At 42.3% G+C, this 21656-nt stretch overlaps 1 protein-coding gene across 5 annotated transcripts in view; it reads left to right on the top strand.

Moving 5' to 3' along the window:
• The first annotated feature begins 4584 nt into the window (after window positions 1-4584).
• The window catches only part of SH2B2 (SH2B adaptor protein 2), a 76760-nt gene continuing 59688 nt past the window's right edge, over window positions 4585-21656 (top strand). For 2 of the 5 annotated variants that reach the window (XM_087926812.1, XM_087926800.1), the window contains exons 1-2: window positions 4586-4821; window positions 16316-16464. The gene's annotated coding sequence lies outside the window, so the exon portion shown is untranslated. Of the gene's footprint in view, window positions 4822-16315; window positions 16465-21656 lie in introns of all 5 variants that reach the window. The other 3 variants (XM_026708715.2, XM_026708714.2, XM_087926821.1) reach the window with 2 other exon arrangements.

Here is a 21656-nt window from a genome sequence, read left to right as displayed (position 1 = left end):
GCTGATAGGAATAACAATCTGAAGGCTCAGATCACTCTCTCCTTATTAAGCGCATTGCTTGAACACAGCCAATGTGTAGAGCATGGGCCTCTAATCTTGGCAACCTTAAGACTTGTGGACTCCAACTCCCAGAATTTCCCAACCAGCTTAGCTGGCTGGCGAATTATAGAAGTCTACAGGTCTCAAAGTGTCCAAGGTTGGACACCCCTGGGGTAGAGCAAGCCAGAGCCCATCAGCTGAATATGAACAACAAACCATTATGTTGTAACCCTTGACCCCAACAGCGTGCTGTAAAAACTCAATGTTTTTAATGAGAGGAAATCCAACCCCCCCCCCCTTTCTCAAATTGTTTCCCTTGAGCATCACACTCCACTGGTATAACCTCACTAGACCATTAACCTAACTTATTTGCGGTCCTCCTAGACATTTTGAAAAGGCCTGCCTTCCATCCCCTGAAAGCATGTCTGTTCCTCTTTAGTGCCCAGGTTTCATCCTTCATCGAAGCTTTTAATGAAGTCTCCCATCCCATTCCTGATTTTTACCCATCTACTATGATCTGCTGCTCTTCACTGTTAACAGTCCTGCTGAAGAAGTTACAACACTGTTAAAATTGTAATTATGCATTTAAATTTTAGGAAACAAAATTGTTGTCACAAATCAGTGGTGGGATTCAAAATATTTTACTACCGGTTCTGTGGGTGTGGCTTGGTGGGCATGGCATGGCTTGGTGGGCATGACAGGGGAATGATACTGCTAAATCTCCATTCCTTCCCTACCCCAATAACCTGCTTTCCAGCTCTATTTTTCTGTGCAGGTCAACAAAAGAAGACCCAGCCGATCAGGAGGCAGAGAATAGATGGGGGTGGGGCCAGTCAGAGATGATATTTACCAGTTCTACGAACTACTCAAAATTTCCACTACAGGTTCTCCAGAACTGGTCAGAACCTGCTGAAAACCACCTCTGAAACAAATGATCTGGAGTTATCTACTTTTTTTTTTACTTTATATACAGTTATGCAGATCTATCTCATTGTTCCACTATTATCCTTTGGGACAGGGTTGGGAATCTCTCTGCCAATCTTCCTTAATATGGTGCTCTCCAAATGTACAGCTAGTCCTTGACTTACAACCGTTCATTTAGCAACCATTTGAAGTTACAATGGCACTGAAAAAAATGACATATGACCACTCCTCGGACTTACAACCATCGCAACATCCTCAGAGTCACATGATCAAAATTTTATTTATGATGGTTGTAGCATCCTGGGATCACTTGATTGTCATTTGTGATCTTCCCAGCCAGCTTCCAATAAAAGCAAAGTCAATGGGGGAAGTTGGATCCACATAACGACTATGTGGTTCACTTAACAATTGCAGCAATTCGCTTTAACAATTGTGGGAAAATGGGTTGCAAAATTGGGCACAACTTGCTTAGCAATGGAAATTTTGGTCCCAATTGAGGTTGTAAGTCAAGGACCACCTGTATTAAAATTTAACTACCCCAATTTCCAACCATTATGGGACATTTTGTTACTAGGGATTCTGGGAATTGATCTCCAATATATTTTGGGCCAACTAGGTTGGCCATCAAGTTCTGCATCATGAACACGAATCGCACCACAAGAAACTACAACACATTTCCTCCCAATCTAAGACAAGCAAGCAATACATCACTGGTGCCTAGGTTCCTGGGTGTTCTGACCCAACCAGGTTCTCAGAGAGCAAACACAGACAAAGGCAGCAGCCCCCATCTTTTAAAGTTTAATCACAATTCTGTTCCTTTACAGATAAAAGGCTGTTTTCCAACAATTAGCACCGACAAGAAAGAGCCTTGCCAAGTTGTTTGTCAAGGCTGCCCCAAACCCAAAGATAAGAACTAATTTATAGAATTCTCCAAACAGGAACTAAGATGTCCACCAGTTGAGTTTCAAAGCTTCTTTGCTATCTGCAAAAAATGCTTTTCCAAACCTGGCTTTTATCCTCTTGAGGGAGGGGCCATTAGCTTGCAGCCTTACTCCCGAGTTGCCTGTGCTGCTGTAATTGTTCTTTCCTCCGAGTAATCCTTCGTGCACGTGCACTTGGCACAGGCTCCTCGGGAACCTCCTTATCCCTGCTGCCAGCCCCCACAATCTCTGAAGGCAGCAGTCCACTCCCTGATGGTCCTGGCCCCTCATCCGAGTCCTCGCTCTCCTCAGCCATCTGCACCTGCTGCCGGCCAACCACAACACTGGGAGAGGGGTTAACACCTGTATTCAGTTTGATCTACCGGGCCCACAAAGTTTGCATCTGCATTCATGTAAACACATGAACCACATTCATATATTTAACAAAATGAAATTCAATGTAAAAAAAAGTAAAGTCCTACACCGGCAAGAAAAACCAAAAGTACACATATAGACTGGGTGAAACCAGGCTCAATAGCAGTAATTGTGAAAGGGATCTTGGAGTAGACAACCAGCTAAATATGAGCCAGCAATGTGCAGCAGCAGCCAAAAAAGCTAATGCAATCTTAAATTGTATTAACAGAGGGATACAATCAAGATCAAGGGAAGTACTAATACCACTCTATAAAGCCTTAGTAAGACCAAACCTAGAGTACTGCATTCAGTTTTGCTCACCACATTATAAAAAAGATGTTGAGACTCTAGAAAAAGTACAGAGAAGAGCAACCAGGATGATTAAGGGACTGGAGGCTAAAACACAATGAATGGTTGCAGGAACTGGGCTTGGTTAGTCTAGTAAAGAGAAGGACCAGGGGAGACATCTTCCAATATTTGAGGAGCTGCCACAGGGAGGAGGAAGGGGTCAAGCTATTTTCTAAAGCACCTGTAGGCCAGACAAGGAACAATGGATGGAAACTGAACAAGGAGAGATTTAACCTGGAAATAAGGAGAAACTTTCTAACAGTGAGAACAATCAACCAATGGAACAGAAGTTGCCCTCGGAAGTTGTGGGAGCTTCATCACTTGAGACTTTCAAGAAGAGATTGGACTGCCATTTGTCAGAAATGGTGTAGGGTCTCCCGTTTGGGCAGGTGGTTGGACTAGATGACCTACAAGGTCCCTTCCAATTCTGATTACCTGAATCTGAAACCTGCTAACCTGGTTTGGTTTCAACCATGAGGTTTAAAGTATTGGCTGATGGATGGCAACCCACTTTTATTGTGTCTTCGGAAATTATCTCCGTCACAAAAAATGGACTATCGACCTCTGTGTGGGTGTAGGAAGCAAACCATCTGTCGGATAAGGCTGGCTTTTCTTGGTCACTTCCGCCTCCTAAGCAGAGAGTAGATCAGGTTTCCTCGAGTTCTCAGCAAGGACAGTGGAAGGAATCATCAGATATGACCGTAAATTTGGAATGGAAAACATTGACCAGAAACAGGAGGCGAGATTGAGGCTCCTGTGGGATCAATGGAGAGTCTTCTTCATCTCCAGAAACAGCAGCAAGGACCCATCTCCCAGAAGCCAAGATAACTATTGCGGCCTATAAAGCAATTAACCCAGTTGAGTTAGGCTTTCAATGTTGCCTCTGAAAAACAGGAAAATTCACTCCCATTCACACTGCAGCCCATTTATCCGTGGACTGTCAGACTCCTGAATGGAAAATAACCTTAGAATATGATTGTGTGTTTGTTAGCTGGATTCACCGGGTTAGGGATTTTCTGTCTCCACTGAGTTGTATTGTGTTAGAGGGGGTGCACAAAGCAGAGATAGTATTCAGCAGGTTCTGACCAGTTTTGGAGAACCGGTAGCGGAAATTTTGAGTAGTTCAGAGAACCAGCAAATGCCCCCATCTATTTTCTGCTTCCCAAGTCCTAACTGATTGGCTGGGTCTTCTTTTTTTGCCCTGCACAGGAGAAGGGAGAAAATGGAAAGCAGGTTAGTTGGAGTGGGGAGGGAATGGGGATTTTGCAGTATCCTTCCCTTGCCACGCCCACCAAGCCACGCCCACAGAACCAGTAGTCCAATTTTTGAATCCCACCAAGGGAGAATCAGCCCATCTCATTGTACACATGTTGTGCTCTGACAATAAAGGTTTGAATTTGAATTTGCAGGAGAGCAGAACCATTTGCACCCATTGGCTTGCAGTTTGCTACACCTATCTATTTGTCAAGACTCCCAACAAACCCCTTCCTCCAGGATCTTTTGAGGCAGTACGCATTAAAAGCTACCGGATGGAGGCTGCAAAAATCCGGACGACCACCAGAAGGCAAGGGCGGGGAAGATCCAGCAGAGCGGGGGTTGGGGGAGGGAGGGAGAGATGCAGCGGTGTGCATGTCACCGCGATTCAGTGCAGCAGCTCCAGCCCGTTAAATCGCGGAGAGGAAGCCTCTTAACTAAGTATTGCCAGCCTAATAATAATAATAATAATAATAATAATAATAATAATAATAATAATAATAATAATAATAATAATAATAATAATAATAATAATCCTGACGGGGGTGGGGGCTAACGAAGCCGGCACTCTGCACGCGCCCAGAGGACCGCCGCTTGGATGCAACCAAGGAGACGAGCGGCGCCCGGAGCGGGAGCGGCAAGTGGGCTGCTCGTCACGTGACGGCTTTCTCTTTCGCCGCCCGCCGGTCCCTTTAAACCCTCTTTCGCCGAGCGAGTTGGGAGGAGACGGAGGGAGGCTCGAAGGCGGCGGGGGCGCCCCTTTTTGCCGCTGTTGCCTGCCGGGCGCTCGGAGCGCTTTCCGCGGTTGCTCCGCCAGTCCTTCCGCCCTGACCCTCGGAGGCTGCTGGGGGAGGACCGAGCCGGGAGCCTCTCCCCCCCCCCTCTCCCCAGCCACCCTCGGTCCATGCCTCCCCAAAGACGGGTAAGCGCTGCGCCCCGTCCCCTCGCTTTCTCTCTGCATCCCCCCCCCTCTCCATTCCTCCACGCCCGCCTTCGGATCCGGCTCTGCTTTCTCCGCTTTTGCTTCGAGTTCGCTTTTTTTTTTTTTAACCAAGGGAAGCGGGTGGCCGGGCGGGGTGGGGGTGGGGAAGGGAGCCCGCCCGTGTCCCGGACAGGATAGCCGCGGGTTTCCCCTTCTTTCTTCTCCCCGCCGACCTGTTTCCATTGCGGCGCCTCCGTCAAGGGAAAGCTTTGCACCCCGCCGAAGAGCTTATGGGGGTAATCGGTCCCGTCCCGGCTTTAAACCTCTTCAAGCCTTTTCTCCCCTCAGACACGCGGGGGAGTTGCGTGGCTGTTGGTGGAGCTGTTGAAGCGGATGGTGGGGTGGGGGGGGGACGTCCCACGCTGCCCGCACACCCCCATGCTGCATATTTCACCAACCCCTCCTTTCGGTTTGCCTTGTTCTCTTCCTTTCTTAAGGATCTGGGGAGTGTAGATGGTAGTTAAGCCGGATATTTGGGGGGGGGGGAGGAGAGATGTTCTTTTGTATTTTGATGTGTAGCTAGTTCCCCTCCCCCCCCATCTTTTTGCTTTTGAATAGCAAGTGTTTACCTCTTGGAGGGGCGGGGGGGGTGAGAGAAAGATGCACACAACCAACCCTCCCTTTCGTGCAGCATCAGGATTCCTTGCACAGACACGGATACATCCATGTAACGCTTAGCTAGCTCGAGCTTTCCAATCTTCCTTGGTGGGAAGATGAATAATATTCCATGTTTCTGTGAATCGGGCAAATTTCCTGAGAGAAGCTCGGGGAATCTTAAAAGGGTAGCAAGGGATTCATTCACAATAATATCCGAAAATGGGAGGGAGGGAGGGAGGATCTCCCTTCGACCTTTCTCTGTGCTTTTTGCACCTGTGCCAAAGGCTGCCTGGCTGGCGTTGGATGGGAACCAGGCTTCAGAAATGGCATTTGTCCCATCCCGATGGCCGCCTGACTGATGGATGATGGTTTGGCTGCTGTCAATGGTTCCGGAGGGGGCTGCAACGTTTTCCACCCGCCTTCGGTTTTTAATCAATGGGCTTCCTTATTAATGACTCGCCAAAGCCACGTGCTGTGTTTCTTCTGTGGGTTAGATGGGAGTTGAGCTGGCTGCTTCAGACAACTGGTAATGGGTGTCACGAAGGGACACCAGACTCTGGATTATCTGATTTTATTGGATTATTTTAATTGCCAGGGATTTTGCTGCCTCGGGGGCTAAAATAATTTGCCTTGCATCTTGTCTGTGGAAGAGACAATATTCATTTCTCTGCCTGAAACAACAAAATGGCTCGGCCCTCTCCCTGGAGGTGTATCTGGCTGTGCAGGGAGTGTGTTTATGCTGTGTGATCTGATGCAGGGAACCCCTTTAGTCAGAGACTTATATAGCATCCCCTGATCTTTTCCTTCTCCTTCCCACCTCCCTGCTTGCTTTTTCCACCCGCACCTTGCTGCATTATTTATTTACTAGCGGAAAGGGCCATCAATACGATTGGCTGGTCTATGCAAGCTGGGGCATTGTAGAGATCATATGTGTGCACGCGCGCATTTGTGTGTCTCCCTATGTGCTCTGCATGCAAACATCCTCCATGGAAGGTAGAAGTGGCTTTTTGCTGCAACCCTGAGTCCGTGCGCTGCACAGAGATTTCTTTTCCTCCCCGGAAAGGAATCATGAGTGTTGACTCTCTTAAAGGGGGGGCGGGGAGAGCCATATTTAGGAATTCTGCTCATGGAGTAAATTTAGATGCTTTAAGAACTGAGTTAGATTCTGTTGATGGATTCCCAGATCTCTTGTCTTTTTGGGGGACTGTGAGTTCTGTTTCCTGCCTCTTTAAGGCATGATAAATGGCTGGGTTAACTTGGGACAGTGTTTCTCTCTCTCTCTCTCTCTCTCTCTCTCTCTCCCTCCCTCCCTCCCTCCCTCCCTCCCTCTCCCTCCCCCAAACTACCTGGCAGGGTTGTTGTAGGGGGAAAATAGAAGGAGGAAGGAACATTAGGTATCTACACTGCCTTGAGTTATTTATAAAAAATAATAGAAGTGTGATATTAATAGTCATTCCATGAAGGGAGATGGACAGTCTCTATGATATATGTACATTTCTACTCTAGGTAAAGGAGCTTATTGCTGTATGTAAAAAAGAAAAGAAAAGAAAACCGGGATTTTCCATCCTTTAAACATGGAGAGATGATGGATCAGCAATGGGAAGTGAAGAATGGGCAGGTTGCCCTCTCTCTTTCTGAATTATAGTAGCCTGGGGATTGCCTGGTGGGAAAAGAAATTGGACTTCAGGATCAATGTTTGTTGCATATTGTGGATGACTCATTGATCGTCATTTGAGAAAATATTGACTCCTGTTGGCAAGCCGTTTGCCTTTTGTATTAGATTTAAAAGAAAGAAAAGGGCCAGATTTTGGAAAAGGCATGTGTGTGTCTTTATTGATGTACTAGCTCAATACTCGTCCTACGAAACTATGTGGTTGGGCTTAGTTTTGGGGGAGGAAAATAAAGGGAAAAAAATTCTGCCTCTGCCTACCAGCATGCATCGGTATTCATCTGGCTAGAGTCCTGTCAGTGTGTGAGACAGTTGAGGGCTGTTTGGAAACTGAAATAGTATTTGCTGTGTGAGCAAGGAGCTTGGGCGTGGCTTAGCTCAACTTCTGTACTAAAGCTTGGTGCTATGAAATGAAACTCCTCTCTGCTAGTGTTTTGCATTTTTATGAACAGATTTCTTTTCAGATGGGGAGCGGGAATAGAACTCCTTATTATCAAAGCGTGTTAATAATAATATAGGAAATACTAATGCTCTGATGGTCATTTTGAAAAATCCTTTCTTAGTGAGCTCCTAGAAGCCAAAAGGAACATACTGCCAAATTTCAAGTTTGTAGGCTTTATGGTTCTGGAGATTTTGTGATGATGCATGAGTGGTATTTCGCTTTTATATATATAGAAGAAGAGTACAGTAATCCTCAAATTAAAGACCAAAACTGAGCCCAAATTTCAGTTGTTAATCAAGACAGCAGTTAAGTTATTTTTGCCTATTTTATGAGCTTTCTTGCTACACTACAGTTGTTAAGTGAATCAGTTGTGATCATTAAGTGAATCTGACTTCCATTTGCTTTTGCTTGTTGGAAACTGGTTGGAAAGATTACAAATGGTGATCACATGACCCCAGGACTATGCAAGTATCATAAATAGATGCCAGTTGCCTGAATTTTCATCATGTGACCATGGGGATGCTGCAACAGTTGTTAAGTGTGAAAACTGGTCATAAGTTACTTTTTTCAGTGTCTTTGTAACTTTGAACGGTCACTAAGTGAATGGTTGTAAGTTGAGGACTATCTATAATTACATGTCTGCGATGCCAAAACATTCTTTGAATGATTCATAGAATGGCAATAAACTCATGAAGTCACCTACATGGGAGTTAGATGGCTATATAAATGTGCTTGATAAATCAAACAATTACATTATATAAAACTAGTTCTGCTGTGAAACTAAAACTGGTTGTTGCTGTGAAACTGAAACTGAAATTTCCAATCCCTAGAATAGATCCTCATACAAGCATTGGTACTATAATGCAGATGAGGTGTAAATCCCCTTTTCTACCATCTACTTGTATGATGGTAGAATCATAAATGTAGAATACAAATAATTATGAATCTACTTGTATTCTACATTTATGATTTTTACAAAACAACTCCAGGCAGCGAACATATCCAACACACCTTCCTCCTCTTATTTTCCCCACAACAACAACCCTGTGAGGTGGGGCCAAAGTCACACAGCTGGCTTCCATGGCTAAAGTGGAACTTGAATTCACAGTCTCCCACTTTTTAGCCTGGTGCCTTAACTCTTGACATCTAATTGTTGTCATGACGTATTGTGACTTCCCCCCTTTAATAAACCGGGCTGGGCGTGGCCAGTACATGATGCATCCGGCCACGGGCCACGAGTTTGACACCCCTGGCTCTTTCCAGGTGTTTAAGAAATCTGCTCATTTTATATCACTTCCCCACCATTGATGGAAGCAGACTTCTATTTCCTACTTGATAGAGCTTTCCGTTAAATTAATATTAGACAGGCCTAATGATTTGGCAGTGCCAGCAGAGATAGTTAAGTGGTCTAGAATTTTAGATTACATTGGGGAACATTCAGAAGAAAGAAAAAAAACATAACAGAAGAAACAAACATAACACTCATATTCCTCAACTAACTAGATCTCCTCATGACTGCCTGAATACAAGGATCTTAAATTCTATGTGCCTCTGTGTCAGGATTCTTCTATTAATTTTGTTACTCACCAGAGATACCCCCCCTTCTACGAAGCTAGGAGAGGATGGGTAATTCTCTTTCACTCCCTTATCTATGCTTTTTGGGAAGGATGACTGGTAATGGTGTCAGAATCTGAACACTATATGAGGATTTTAATCTGGAATCTTTAATCCCGAATTTTAGCCTGACATCTTAATTACTTGTTTTGGTCCAAAATCTGTTCAAGTATAACTGATATGAAATCTGTGTTGGTTCAATAGAAGTTGAGTTGCTGGTTTGATCTTCTAGGGATGTAGTTTTACCAAGAGACCATTTTCATAGAGAATTTGAAGTCAACAACTAGGGGTGGACATAATGGAATAGCTGCTAATGATCTAGATTGATTTTAGAAGGTTAGTTGTTTTGCCTTCCTGGTGCTACTGCTTAGTTTCTGGAATAGGCAATCACAGTTCTAAGTAAGAAAATATTACAACTTTATTTAACATTTTACTTCTGAATATTTGTATAGATTGAGTCTGAAGGGTGTGGGGCAAGTACATTGGGGGCCAATAGAGATGGAGGGAGGGGGTTGTAATCAACAAAACAGCAATTTTCCAGCTGTGAAATTTTAGTTAAGAAAAAAAATCCTACAACCTTTGAACAAGAGATAAACCTTTAGTGATAAAAAAAATGGCTGTGTCTGAATGAAGTTTCTCCCTTTCTGTAATATCTCATGAAATTCTATCAAATAGAATCCTAAGCTTTTGTTAGAACACAGTACGGGTAGTCCTTGATTTATGACCACAATTGAGCCCCCAATTTCTGTTCATTAAGTGAGACATTTGTTAAGCGAGTTTTGTCCCATTTTACAACCTTTCTTGGCGCAATTGTTAAGTAATCACTGAGGTTGATAAATTAGAAACCCGGTTGTTAAGTGAATCAGGCTCCCCCACCCCGTTGACTTTGCTTGTCAAAAGGTGATCACATGATCTTACGACACAGCAATGGTCATAAGTATGAACCAATTGCTAAGCATCTGAATTTTGATCACACGATCATGGGAATGCTACAAAGGTTGTACCTGTGAAAAACTGTCCTAAGTCACCTTGTTCAGTGCTGTTATAACTTTGAACCGTCACTAAATGAACTGTTATAATTCGAGGACTACCTGTATGAATATTCCTGCACCAAGGCCTATGCATGTTTAGCTCTGTGCAGTAGGACAGGCAGTCAGAGACCCCCTTATCACAGGGGTCTCCAATCTTGGCAACTTTAAGTCTGGCAGACTTCAACTCCCAGAATTCCTCAGCAAAGTTGGCGAATGCTGGGAGTTGAAGTCTGCCAGGTTTAAAGTTGCCAAGATTGGAAACCCCTGCCTTATTACATTTCAGAGATAAATATGGTGCTATCATGTATGTCATTTACAGCAAGTAGCAAACTTCACATCCTGGGCACATCAAAAGTTTTCCAGGGCTTTTCTTTTCTTTTCCTTAAGAATCGGGCACCTCCATCAATCTTTCATACAGGGAAAATGTCAGATTGGAAACAAGGCCTAAAATACTAGGATCCAATTAAAATTTAATAAAAGATTCTAGAAGACGGAAACCAGAAAAGGTCAATTTCATTTTTATAAATAAAATCAAACAGAAAATAGCATTAGTTTTCTCATCGACAACTTTGTTGAAAATATTATTTATTTTATTTATTGAATTTATATGCCATTTATTACAGAGCAATTCCCTGGACTTCCTCTTTACCTTCTACCAGCTGTTTAAAGACAAGACAGTTGCACCTCACAAGATTTTTAGGAGAGTAACTAGCTTCCAAGGAAGGAAATAAAAATTAGTCTTGAACAGTCTGATCAGACAGCTTCGAGGACACATATGCATATCACTTGACAGTAGGACAAAATTTTAGCATGTTTAAAAGAGCATTTAAGTACCTCCTTCAAAATAATTAAAGGTTTGATAAAACAATTAAAGCTAAACTACCTAGTTTTATAAAACAATTAAAACTATTTCAGAAACTGCTTCATGCTATCTCTACAAATGCAGATTACTTCTGCGGACATCAACATTGCCCTAGGTTGTAATTCAGAATGGGTTATTAATTTAGTTATTTATTAACAGAGTTGGAAGAGACCTTGTAGGTCATCTAGTCCAACCCCCGCCCAAGCAGGAGACCCTACTTATATCATTTCGGACAAATGGCAGTCCAATCTTCTTGAAAGCTTCCAGTGATGAAGCTCCCACAACCTCCGAGGGCAAGCTGTTCCATTGGTTGATTGTTCTCACTGTGAGAAAAATTTCTCCTTATTTCCAGATTGAATCTCTCCTTGATCAGTTTCCATCCATTATTTCTTGTCTGGCCTTCAGGTGATTTAGAAAACAGCTTGACCCCTTCCTCTCTGTGGCAGCCCCTCAAATATTGGAAGACCGCTATCATGTCTCCCCTGGTCCATTCATTCAGAGGTCACATCTTTTGTTAAACTATATATGGCCAAGGTCTTCTGAAATTCATTGGGTGCTGCAGAATGGTCTTTCTTGAGCTGGCGGTTCTTAAAGTAGTCTGTAATCCAGATTACACTGGAGACACTAATGGCAATTGTTTGATAGAAACTGCTTAGCATGGATTATTTTTCTGTGTGAACCCAGATAACAATGTTTTTTGAGTCCCCTGAAGATATTGGCAACAACTAGTAGCAAAAAGTGACCTCTTCTGTGGGAGACCACTTCTTAATGTGTGAAAAAAAAAATCCTATCCTTTGAATTACAGATGATTTGCTTATTACACTAAGCCCATGATGGTAAACCTATGGCACGTGTGCCACAGGTGGCACACAGAGCCATTTGTGCCGGCACGTGAGCTGCAGGCAAACTTACCTCACTGGGCATGTACACGCCTCACAGCTGATTTTTGACTGGTTTGAGGCCTTTTTGGGCCTCCCAAAGGCTTGAGGAAGGCTTCTGCAGGCTTCTGCAAGCTTTGCAGGCCGAAAACTAGCCCTTTTTCATCACTTCTGGTATTTTCGGAAAAACAGGAAGTGACAAAACGGGGCTAGTTTTCAGCCTGCAAAGCCTGCAGAAGCCTTCCTTAAGCCTTTGGGAGGCCGAAAAAGGCCTCAAACCGGCCAAAAATCAGCTGTGAGGGACAGTGCAGGAAAGGGGGTGGGTGGGGGTGGGATGGCGATTATGCACGCATGTGTAGGGGGCATGTGGGGGCATGCATTGCCTTTGGGTGCTGGCATGCAAATGCGAGCATGCAGGTGCGCACACAATTTTTGGCACAGGAGCCCAAAAAGGTTAGCCACCACTGCACTAAGCCATAATGTGATTTATTCGGTCTTAGTATGATATGTGAATCCTTCCCATTAAAGCTTACTAGTGTGTGTAAACCAGGCCTCTGTAGCTTATTCAGTAAATCATGGTTTAAAAACATCTGCCATAAAATTTCATTTGGATGTAACTTTTTATACCTCGTCAGCATTTTAAAAATTGACCCTGTAACAGATGTGGCCCAACCCCAAACAGTGACACTTGTGCCCCTGGATTTCAGCAGCACAATACTGGAGAATCTAGGGAGCTGCCAAAATGAATCTGGGGGAATGCATGCAAACCACCCACATGCATTTTTATCCATTCTAAATGTCATATTAAATCCTTTAATCTTGAACAGCCTTCAGTGGGACCCAGAGCCCCACTTTGATTGACGTGCTGAGGGCTGAAGTGAACTGTGCAAAAACTGAAGTATGCGTGTAATTAAAATTAAATGCCAGGGACTTATATACACTTCATAATTTTCCCCTGCCAGCTCATTAAGCAATACCTCAAAGTGACAACATCTGGAAGCTACTGGAAGGAGCAAAGATTTGCACCCCTGCTTTGAAACAGTTAGAAAACAAAATCTTATTGGTTGCCTTGCAGTTCATAACAGGGACTAGGTAACACAAGGGGATAATTCTCAGAAACTACTGCAAGAGCTTTCAAACAGAGGAGCAGGTGCTGGGGTTAAATCAGGGAATTGTTTCAATAGGGATCCCCTTGGAAATGCATGCTTTCTGAGATATTTCAAAGTCCTACAACACGCTTTTGTAATTTGCTCTTCGTTATATTGCTGCTGATTAATGCAACCTTGCTTCCTTTATGCTTAATGTAACTGAATTTCCTACATTAAGGCAATGCCTCTGTAATATGATGCAATGGCAGGACTATGTTTGCCTAAGTGTTGCAAAGATCCTTTCTTTTCTCCCTTGTGTTTCTGCCCACAGTGGGGACTGAATAGGAGATACCAGACATGTTTTCTGCAGGGTGATAGTCTTATGTTGCTATGCTGCTAAATACTGGTTTTATTAGACTTTGACCGGAGTTCTACTCTTACCAGTCTTATTGTGGATTTAATTGGATCAACATCCATAGACACCTGTACATTGCCCTGGGTCTACAGCTGATTTGAATTTAAAAAAAACGATCCTAGAAGATAGGTAGTTTTTCTAAAACAATAAGGTAGCAGAATTCAAATTTGAAGAATAGCCTAGTTCCTGAGAAAAACCCCTTGCAAGCTGTGTTGCAAAGCTGGTTTTGTGCAAAAAAGATGCATTTAGGAATGTGTTCCAATTTATCTCTGATGTGTTGCTGAGATATATCTAGTATTCTTCCTCCAGGGTTTTGTAAGGCTATCCCTTGAGTTAAGTCTGGAAGGCAAGAGGAAATGGGTTCAACCCTTCAAGCACTGGCAAACCTGAATTATAGGTAGTTCTTGATTTACAACAGTTCGTTTAATGACTGTTCAAAGTTACAGTGGCACTGAAAAAAGTGACTTAGACCATTTACAACCTTTGTAGCATCCCCAGACCAAGTGATCAAAATTCAGATGCTTGGCAACTGGTTCATATTTATGACTGTTGCTGTGTCCCAAAGTCATGTGATCCCTTTTTGCGACCTTTCAACAAGCAGTCAATGGGGAAGCCAGATTCACTTAGCAACTAAGTTACTAACTTATCAACTTCAGTGATTCCCTTAATAACTGTTGCAAGAAAGGTCATAAAATGGAGCAAAACTCACTTAACGAATGTCTCACTTAACAACATAAATTTTGGGCTCAATTGTGGTCGTAAGCCGAGGATTACCTGTACAGGCAATCCTCAATTTACAACTGGTCACTTAGCAACCATTCAAAGTTTGGATGGACCTCCCCATGGCTACTCACAACTTGCATTCAAAGTTGCAACAGTTGCCCCCTACCGCCCGGGTCAAATGATTGCAATTTGTGCACTCAGCAACAGGCCTGCATTTACAACTGTTTGCAGCATCCCATAAATCAGGTGTGATCATGATTTATGATTTTCTTTGCTAAAAAAGAAAATTCTTCTTTAAACTTTTGGTCTTCTGCAAAAAAAACCAACAACATCCATTATGGACAATGGATTCACTTACTAACTACCACATTCACTTAATGTCAAAATTGTCATAAAGTCAGGCGCTGTCATGTGATGTCCTGCTTAATGACCAACATGACTTATGACTGTAATTCCAGACTCTATATTACAGTCATAAGGACTACCAGATAGTGATATATAGTTGATGTAAGGGAGTGGAACTTTAGAAGGTTTATAGACTTATCTTTTAAAAATATAACAATGTTAACTGCCAGGAAGTAAAACACTCATTATCTGTTCCTTTCTGTTGGTTGAATCGGATTGTCCATTCTGCATGGAATATTAATATTCCAAAGCCATAAAAGACCTGCACTCCTACCAAGGTCTTTGTTATGATTTGTTATGCTGAATCCAAGAGTTCTCCTGCTAGAACAGGAGTGTCAAGCTCAAGTCCTGCAGCTGGATCCAGCCCGTGAAGTGCTTAAATCTGGCCCACGGGGCCGCTCTGGAAACAGCGGAGGACCAGCCGATGGTGCCTCTGCCAGCAAAAATGGACTCCCAATCTCCCTTTTAGTCTGGGATGGCCTCCTGTAACTCTCTGCCAGCGAAAATGGAGCTTGGGAGGGCCACGTGAAGCCCTCCAGATCTCTGTTTTCACTGGCAGAGGGTTGCAAGAGGCTGTCCCAGCCAAAAATGGAGATCGGGAGCCCGTTTTCTCTGGCAGAGCACTTGGCCACCACAGGCAACCCCGATACAAGTGACATCAAACTGGCCACACCCACCCTGGCCATGCCCACCCCATCCTCCATGAGATCAAACACAACCCTGATGCCGCCTTCAATGAAATGGAGTTTGACACCCCTGTGTTAGAAGATAAATGTCATGCTTAATGCCTGCTTATTTCTAGTAATTGATTTTCAATCTATGGACTTTTAGCGTTTTGGTGAGCTGAAAGTATAAAATCTGAGTGTTTATGTCTTCCCTTTTCTCTAACAAAACATTTCTTCACAGCATTTATATCCAGAAAACCTATTTTCTGAGCAGCTCACTCTGATAAAATAAATAGCTATAGCATCAACATAAATAAACTAAAAAGCACTGGAAAGGCAACAGCGGGATAAAATCAAAGACTTGAAAAGCCCAGGAGAACAAAAATGGGAAATGGTCTTTATTTTTAGCGTCGTTTGGTGATCTCACTGTAGCTTCTTTTGTATCAAATTTCACATTTCTAGGCCATGTGAAAGTCCATTAACAACATGGTCATCTATAAATAAATTTGCACACTCTTGTTTAGAAGTCAGATTGTGTTTGCATGGTCTAACAAGCTTGATGGTGTGCGCTGGATGCAAATTTCCATTTTTTTTTTGCTGCTTTTTGTTTTTTTCCCTTGCTAGAAGGGAAATTGCGGGTAGGAGGAAGAGGAGAACATTGTCTGGTTTGGGGACCATTGTTATTTATTATGTGGCTGGACCTATTCCTAATAGGGCAGCGGAGAAACAATCTCAGGCGGTTTTATTGCTTCTCTGGACAAATGTTTTCTAAACCTTGAATGACAGACGGACCCTTTAGCCAGTCTGGGCAGGAAGTCAAAACTTGATTTTAATGGGTAGATGGGGGAGTGAGCAGTTGAATGGGAAGTCATAATACTCGCATTAAGCAGTGGGGTGTTTTTGGTGTAAGAAGCTAGAATAAAAAAGCCGGAGTTTAATAACTGCCTTTAATGCAAATAAACATTTGACAGCCAGGCTAATGCCCTGTTTATGTTACCTTCTGTGAAATGTCTCTTAGGCATCTTTCTTCTTCTTCTTTTTAAAGCTATGTCTCAATAAGGAGATGATGTGAGGATCCGGCATGGCATGGCCAGAGATAAATGTCGCTCGTATTTTTAATTCTGCTCAACCTGAAGTTCAAAGCATAAATGCTTGGAAATCAAACCTGCTGTAGTAAGGCTGCTGACCATCCAAGTAAGTGGCTATTAATAAAGATCACTTTGCATGCTGTGTGTTTTTTTACAACATAAGCTGAGACCCAGCACAAATTGGGAAGCTGGTCTGTACTTGGGCCCTAACTTCACACAAGTTAGGAAGGTTGAAGTAATGTGGTTTGGGCTGAGTGGTTGTATAGACTGCCATTGTGGCTGGCAGGTTGTGGTTTATTCATTTAATGTGTTGCCGTGATGCTTTCCAAGTAATCCTTTCAAAGCTGATTACAAAATGAAAATAAAGTACAACAATGGCATTAAAATAAATGTCAAACGATGAATGTACTATAAACACCCATGAATTAGAAGGGGAAGAGAAAGGAGAGGGAAAAGACGCATAATATTAACAGAGAACAGACATTGTTAATTTGTTGAATTGTAGGAGGAATCCCACAGTTGTACAAACAGGCACTTTATGGATACTAGAAAAAAGAGAATTCCAGAGAATATACAGGATAATAGAGAATATGTTTCTACATTTGATGCAATTTGGGTACAGGTAGTCCTTGGCTTACAATAGTTCATTTAGTGATTGTTCAAAGTTACAACGCTACTGGAAAAAGTGATTTATGACTGTTATTCACACTTACAAGCCAGATTCACTTAACAACAATGTTACTAACTTAACAACTGCTGTGATTCACTTAAAAATGATGACAAGAAATGTTGTAAAATGGAACAAGCTTCACTTAACTGTCTCACCTTGCAACAGAATTTTGCACTCAATTGTGGTTGTAAGTCAAGGACTACCTGTATTAAGTATGGCAGGTGTAGATAGATTTTTTTATATTCAAGCTTTGATTTTTTTGGCCACCCACCATCTGTTGGGGGCATGTGTCTAGTTACCCTTCAAATGACAGAGAAGAATTTCCTGTCTGCGGTTGAAACTTAAAACACTGCTTGTCTGTTAAAATCCTAAACACAACATACAAGAAATTTTTCTTTTGGGAAGATGGGATTTTCAAAGCAATGAAGTGTATGTTTTCAGCCATGCGTTTTGCCTTTTAATCCTCTTATATATTCTAATTCCCTGTCCCCCACCCAGAATCTGCCATATCTAAAGGTGCTCAGGAGGCTAAAAAGGAGGTGCTGGACAGGAGAAAGCAGATGATGAGGTTGCCCAAATCTGCCTTACGATTTATATTCTAAACAAGTTCAAATGATGTGGCTTGTTAAACAATTATGGCTTTTTAAAAAGTCTGGGCCTAGCACATCTGATAAAATTTGGATAAAATTTTGTTTCCACTAGATGGAAACAAAGTGAACCACAGAAATCTTTCCTGTCTTCCCATGATTATCTATTTTTTTTGCAGGTCCAAATCTGTTAGCATTCACAATATACATTATAACTCCAGCCATGCAAAAATCCTTAATTTTATCTCTGGTACAGTATTTTCAACTTCTGACCACTTCCCTTTTCATCCGTTTTGTCCAATTTCTACATTAACGTACAGTTTTAAGAATGTGCATGAAAATTTATTTTTTTTATAAAAATGTCTACATAGGACTTTCTAAATAGTGACGGTTTGATGAATAGTGGCTCAGAACATGTTTTATTTCTGGTACATCTGCATGGAAAAGGAATTAATTGAAAAGTGTGATTGATTTGATTGCTTATAAAGAAAGGCAGAAGAATTTGGGCTAATGAGAAAATCTGAATGTGAAATTTGGCAGTGTTCAGAGTGGATCCTGGGAAAAATAGACATTAAAAAAACCCAGAAAATGGTAAAAGAAACTACAATGTATTACACACCACAGGTATTAGTAAGGAATCAGAGATTCGGGTGCTCAAAGTTTGCAAGAGCTTTTCTGCTTTTAACCAGGCCAAAAACATAGTCCTTCAAAGATTGGATGATATTGAATATAGGTAGTCTTCACTTTGTGACCAATTAGAACTTGCAAGTGGATCGTTGAACTTTATAGTTGCTAAGTGGAAAATCACATGAACACGATGGTACAGGTAGTCCTTGACTTATGGCCACAATTGAGCCCCAAATTTCTGTTGTTAAGTGAGACATTTGTTAAGTGAGTTTTGCACCACTCTCTTGCAACAGTTGCTAAGTGAATCACTGCAGGTGTTAAATTAGTCACAGAATTGTTAAGTGAATCTGTCTTCCCCATTGACTTTGCTTGTCAGAAGGTTGCAAAATGTGATCACATGACCCCGGGACACTGCAGATGTCATAAATATGAGTCAGTTGCCAGGTACCTGAATTTTGATCCCTTGACTCTGGAGATGCTGCAAAGGTCATAAGTGTGAAAAATGGTCATAAGTCACTTTGAACAGTCACTAAATGAACTGTTGTAAGTCAAGGACTACCTGTATAGTAGTCCTGTTATGAGCCATGGTAGCACAGTGCAGAGGATTCAGGAGGTTCTGACCAGTTCTGGAGAACCAGTAGTGGAAATTTTGAGTAGCCTGGAGAACCAGCAAATGCCACCTCTGACTGGAGATTTTACACTATCCTTCCCCTGCCACACCCACCAAGCCATGCCCACAGAACCGGTAGTAAAAAAATTCGAATCCCACCACTGGTACAGTGGTTAGAATGCAGTACTGCAGGCTATTTCTGCCATCTGCCTGTAATTTGGCAGTTTGAATCTCACCAGGCTCAAGGTTGATTCAGCCTTCCATCCTTCCGAGGTCAATAAAATGAGGACCCAGATTGTTGGGGGCAAGATGCCGACTCCGTAAATCACTTAGAGAGGGCTATAAAGCACTGTGAAGCGGTATATAAGTCTAAGTGCTATTGCTATAGTGTCTCCTGCTTGAGCAGGGGGTTGGAGCAGAAGAGGTCCCTTCCAACTCTATTCTGATTGATTGGTTTGCTTACAACAGCACTTCCCATTTGGTCATTAAGCAAATCAGGTCATTAAGCAAGACAACATGTGTCCACAACTTAACAATTTTACTGCTGGCTTCTCTATTTTCTCTGCTAGTCAGAAGTCAATTATGAAGTGCCCAGGTGGTGATTCCATGACCATCAAACACTGAGATGGCTGTAAATATGAGCCTTGGCCATACAAATGTTTTTTTTTACATCATTATAAATTTGAATGGCCATTAAATGAGGCTGTCAATAAATGAGGACTATCATATGGCCTTTGGTATCGTCTCATGAAACAGCGGAGTGTAGTGAAAAGCACTTGGCAATCTGTAAACTGTCTACACATTATTTTTATTTTATTTTATTTTAGAGGCAGGGTCAGCGTGCTTCCCCTAACATTACTACTTTAAGTAAACCCCACTAACAAAGTGCTTCTGCTCATGGGACTTTGTGAAAGCATTGTTTTGTTACATATTTTATAGGGAAAGTTGCACAAAGATTACCTTCTATCTTTGCTGCAACATCTCCTATATAATTTAATCATATACAATATCACCACCAACCCAGGACTCAAATCCTGGGTGGCTGCAGTGAAAACATGGCAGCCATTCATACAAATGTGACAAATTTGCCAATCTGGGTTCGTTTCATTTTATCGTTCTGGTTTGATTTTCTTTCTTACGTTGATCCTTGATCGTAGTAATAAATTAGATTTGGTGGTTAAACTATAATGAGAGTAGAACAACTGTAGGAAGAGATGGTGTGAGTCCTAGAAAAGAATGTTGGAAAATTGATTCCTCTCTTAACAAAATGAGCAGAAAGTGGACGTGAAAGAGGAGGAGGATGTGGAAGCTGCTTGGAATGGAGAAGAATGCATTGTGTTACAGAGCCCACAGAAATGTTTGGAATAGTGGTAGTAGGAGGCATGCAAATTTGTGCCTTGTCTAATGATGAAATGAATAAACTACATCGAAGAATAATTGGCTGAAAAATGTGTGTATGAAAAAACAGATTGGCAAACAATGTAGTCAAAGAATAAGGCATAATTAAGATTAAAAGATAGAAAATAGAGAGTGATTTTCATAGCAGCAAGAGATAATTTGGGAAATCTGTTGCAGAGCAAATGGAATGAAAATAATGAAATTATTTGGGATGAAGCCTAAATAAGAGAATGCTGGGAGATCTTCAAGCGGCCAAGGTTGAGAAACATTGGACTATATTATTCCATTGAATGTTTAGTGATTTTAATGCTCTATTTAGTATTATGATGAATGTTCTCCCCTCCGGTTTACCTTCATATAAATTGTTCCTACCCTCCTTCCATCTATATAGGCTTTATTTTATTTAATTGTCCTTTTTCTCTGAAGATTTTATACCTTCTCATGTGCGCAGTAATGTTAGGTATCATCTTGATGTTAAAAAGAAGGCATCAGAGAGAACAGTTTATTCCAAATGCTAGTTTAAATCAAACCAATGTAAATAGTTCTTCACATACCACCACAATTTAGCCCAACATTTCCATTGCTAAGCAAGACAGTTGTTAAGTGAGTTTTGCCTCATTTTACAACCTTCCTTGCCACACTTAAGTGAATCACTGCAGTTGCTAAGCTAGTAACATGGTTGTTAAGTGAATTGGTTTCCCCCATTGACTTTGATGGGTAATTTTGTGACAGAAGATCATCATCCATTTAGGAGGCCACATTGAGAAGTATTACAGCAAAAGTTCTGCCCATCTTCTTAATATGTGAAATGATTCTTGATTGTAACTTGAAGCACACAAGGATTTCATGGTTTGGCAGAGATAGCCTAGAACAGGGGTGTCAAACTCAAGGCCCAGGGGCCAGAGCTGACCTGCTGAGTGCTTAGATCTGGCCTGCAGGGCTGCCCTAGAAACAGCAAAGGATGCCCGTGGTGCTTCTGCCAGCGAAAACAGAGCTTGTGAGGGCTGTGTACGGATGCAATTTTCACTAGCAGAAGGCGGCAGAAGGCCATCGCAGCTGAAAATGGAGCTCTGGAGCCCGTTTTCGCTGCAGAGCACTTGGGCCACCACCACAGACACCCCCAACATGAGTGACATCAAGCTGGCCATGCCCACCCTGGCCACGCCCACCCCTAGGTGGAAGACAAACCTGATGCTGCCCTCAATGAAATCGAGTTTGATACCCCTGGTCTAGAAGCAGGTCGGAGGTTGTAGTGGAAAAAAGGCAGATGTTGCAAATGACTTTGAAAAATGATGTAACCACCCTTAATTCAACCAAAATGGCTACTCAGAAAGGCACTATTTGCTCATATTCTTTTTGCCCAATTCTTCACCTCCCGTCTCTGTTTTCTTCTCTTTGTTAAGTTG

The sequence above is a fragment of the Pseudonaja textilis genome, chromosome 1 (genome assembly GCF_049901715.1).
Source record: "Pseudonaja textilis isolate UNSWEBS1 chromosome 1, rPseTex1.2, whole genome shotgun sequence".
Classification (NCBI taxonomy): domain Eukaryota; kingdom Metazoa; phylum Chordata; class Lepidosauria; order Squamata; family Elapidae; genus Pseudonaja; species Pseudonaja textilis.
Note: the sequence above shows the minus strand (reverse complement) of the source record. Positions and strands in the feature narration are given on the sequence as shown.